The sequence below is a fragment of the Pan paniscus genome, chromosome 11 (genome assembly GCF_029289425.2).
Source record: "Pan paniscus chromosome 11, NHGRI_mPanPan1-v2.0_pri, whole genome shotgun sequence".
In the NCBI taxonomy this organism is placed as follows: Eukaryota; Metazoa; Chordata; class Mammalia; order Primates; family Hominidae; genus Pan; species Pan paniscus.
In genome coordinates this window covers 101,717,742-101,721,692 of record NC_073260.2, presented here as the reverse complement: position 1 = coordinate 101,721,692, position 3,951 = coordinate 101,717,742, and the positions used below count along the sequence as shown (strand labels likewise).

Here is a 3,951-nt window from a genome sequence, read left to right as displayed (position 1 = left end):
TTATCAATCTAACTTACCCTCTGCCACTCCATTTTGGGGTTAAAATAGAATTTAAAGAGTCTGAATATTTTGACATGATAGAGGGTTAATCTTTCAGGAAATAAAATTTGAAAACCTGTTCAATGTCTTCACGATGTCATAGAAACACAGAATAAAAGAAGCAACATATTTGTAGGGTAGATGCTTAGTTTTGAATATTAACTTCAAATCAGACACTTAGAAGTTATACGATATTTTAACAGCAATTTAATTTATCTGAACTTTATTTTCTGCATCTGTATGTAGTAAAATTTACTTCACCAAGTTAGCTAGAAAGTCAATGAGAGAGCATATAGGAATGCATTTTGTATACTATAAAACTGAAAAGATTGCACATTAATCACTAAGAGATTATGTTAATATAAAATTCATAATTATCACACATTGTAAGATAATTTTATAATTAATATGACCATGACCAATTATTATCATATTCTGGATTGTGATTCTTGCATTTTCAATCACAAAAAATCAATTACGATAATATCAAAAATTATTGTGAATAAACTCCTGTAATATCATTGATAAGGAAAAAGCATAATGGCAGACAGTATTAGGATAGTGCAAACGTAATTGTGGTTTTTTGCATTGTTGAGATTTGCTGTTTGATATTGGAATACATTTTTAAATGAATGTAGGTTATACATCATTTAACTGTTCATTTCTCAATTTATAATTTTTTGCTAATGACGTCTTGTTATTTATTTTATATTTATTTAGACTATGGAAATGATGTTAGACAAAAAGCAAATTTGAGCAATTTTGTTATTCGGGTTCAAAATGGGTCGTAAAGCAGCAGAGACAACTCTCAAAACATCAGCAACACATTTGGCGCGGGAACTGCTAATGAACGTACAGTGGAGTGGTGGTTCAAGAAGTTTTGCAAAGGAAACAAGAGGCTTGAAGATGAAGAGTGTAGTGGCCAGCCATTGGAAGTAGACAACGACAAATTGAGAGCAATCATTGAAGCTGATCCTCTTACAATTACAGGAGAAGTTGCCTAAGAACTCAACATCAATCATTCTATAGTAGTTTGGCATTTGAAGCAGATCGGAAAGGTGAAAAAGCAGCAAAAACTTTAAAAAATTGTTGTTTTGAAGTGACGTCTTCTCTTATTTTACACAACAATGAACCATTTCTGGATCAAATTATGACATGTGATGAAAAGTGGATTTTATATGACAAGCTGCAAAAACCAGCTCAGTGGATGGATGGAGAAGAAGCTTCAAAGCACTTCCCAAAGCTGAACTTGCACCAACAAAAGCTCATGGTCACAATTTAGTGGTCTGCTGCCAGCCTGATCTACTACAGCTTTCGGAATCCCAGCGAAACCATTATGTCTGAGAAATATGCTCAGCAAATCAATGAGATGTGCCAAAAACTGCAAGGCCTGCAGCCGGCATTGGTCAACCAAAAGGATCCAATTCTTCTCTACCACAACGCCTGACCACATGTCACATAACCAACCCTTCAAAAGTTGAATAAATTGGGCTACAAAATTGCCTTATCTGCCATATTCACCTGACCTCTCACCAACCAACTACCACTTCTTCAGGTATTTCGACAATTTTTTGCAGGGAAATTGTTTCTACAACCAGCAGGATGCAGAAAATGCTTTCCAGGAGTTCACTGAATCCCAAAACATGGATTTTTATGCCATGGGAGTAAGCAAACTTATTTCTTGTTGGCAAAAATGTGTTGATTGTAATGGTGTCTATTTTGATTAATATAGATGTGTTTGAGCCTAGCTATAACAATTTAAAATTCACAATCCAAAACCACAATTATTTTTGTATCAACCTAATACTATAGATTTAACAATATTAAATTACAAAGCCTTTTAATTCAAAATAACAGGTATATATCTTTTGGGTGAACAGTAAAACAGTATATATATATATGTATATGTGTATATCTATATACAAAAAACATATATACTGACCATATGTATACACACGCGTGAGTGTGTGTTTGTGTAAACTCCATGCTTGATGGACGGATGGAATAGATCTGTGAGCAACAAAGCCACAGTTACTCAGGAATTCTTGACTTAAAAGTCAGCAGCATCAGTGCTAGATGAATGCCATGTATACATGAATAGAATCCAAAAACCTATCAGCCTAACTCCAAATTTTAATAACTTCCTCAGTGTCCTCCCAGCACTTAGTAATAGGGCCAGTATTGTTTAAATACTATCATTTTTTCATCAATTATTTCTTTTAAGTTTATTGTCTGTTCACAGATACCGTATTTGAAGATTCCAAATTCCTCAATAAAATTAAATTGTTTATTTTTGTTAGCAAAGCAAAGTTCTGACAAAATATTTGATGCCTTATTTGAGGTGTTAGGAAAATGACTGGAATTAGATCAATGGTGGTTTTTATAAAGCAAAACCTGCTATAAATATAGATTAGATTTGCAACCAGATTTCATTAACTTATCAAAGGAGCAGTGGGTCAGCAATTTCGAGACATTTTCCTTCAGAACTCTTGTCACACTCCAAAATTTCTCAGAATGATTTTGGTATTTATATGGGAATTTCAAAAGAAACTTCAAAAGAAAGTATGTGACTAATTCTATATGCCTGCATTTTGTTACCTAAAGTCTGGAGAGGGACATGTAATGTCAGATGACGACATCTCTACCCTCCTTGCCACCTAGGTACAAAACCTCAGTCATCTCTATACATTCTTCTCTTTCTTACTTTTCAACCACTTGACATCTAAATATATATGTATGGTTGTTATCCCTAAAATAATAGCAAAAGTTGTCCTGCATTGAATTTGTAAACCAATCTGAGAATAACTGAAATCTTTATAAAGTCTTCCAATCCATGAAGATGATTTATTCCTCCATATATTTGAGTTCTTTTAAATATCATTCATAAAGTTTGTTGTTTTTAGTTTTACAGGTTTATTCCATGGTACTTGGTATTTTATTTTGCACATTTTGTGATGCTGCTATATTTTGCCTGCAGCTAACCAATGGAAATTACTTAAAATCCTTCACCAAACCTTTCACTTAGGCACTGATAGCACCCATCAGATGGCCAAATTATTATTTATTGGACCAGGCCTTTTCAAAACTATCAAGCAGATAGTCAGGTCCTGTGAAGTGTGCCAAAGAAATAATCCCTGTATGCAGGCCATACATTTCAATCCCTGTATCTTTAACCTCCTTGTTAAGTTTGTCTCTTCCAGAATCAAAGCTGTAAAACTACAAATCATTCTTCAAATGGAGCCCCAGATGCAGTCCATGACTAAGATCTACTGCGGACCTCTGGACCAGTCTGCTAGCCCAGCTCCAACGTTAATGACATCAAAGGCACCCCTCCCAAGGAAATCTCAACTGCATGACACCTACTATGCCCCAGTTCAGCAGGAAGCAGTTAGAGTGGTCGTTGGCCCACCTCCCCAACAGCACTTGGGTTTTCCTGTTGAGATGGGGGACTGAGAGACAGGACTAGCTGGATTTCCTAGGCCAACTAAGAATCCCTAAGCCTAGCTGGGAAGGTGACTACATCCACCTTTAACCACTAGGCTTGCAACTTAGCTCACACCCGACCAATCAGGTAGTAAAGAGAGCTTGCTAAAATGCTAATTAGGCAAAAACAGGAGGTAAAGAAATAGCCAATCATCTATCACCTGACAGCACAAGGGGCAGGACAATGATCAGGATATAAACTCAGGCATTCAAGCCAGCAATGGCTACCCACTTTGGGTCCCCTCCCATTTTATGGGAACTCTGTTTTCACTCTATTAAACCTTTCAACTACCAAAAAGAAAAAAGAAAAGAAAAACAATTAACTTTTTTATATATCAGTTAAATTCATCCATGATGTTTTTTATGTTTTCTGTATTCTTACTGGTCATTTTTCTATTTGTTCTATCAACTATCCAGGAATATGTGTTA

The 3,951-nt window shown here is 35.3% G+C and overlaps 1 pseudogene; it reads left to right on the top strand.

Annotated features, from left to right (window-relative positions):
* Positions 1 to 762: 762 nt before the first annotated feature.
* On the top strand, positions 763 to 1,766 carry LOC134728597 (histone-lysine N-methyltransferase SETMAR-like; annotated as a pseudogene).
* The last annotated feature ends 2,185 nt before the right edge of the window (positions 1,767 to 3,951 follow it).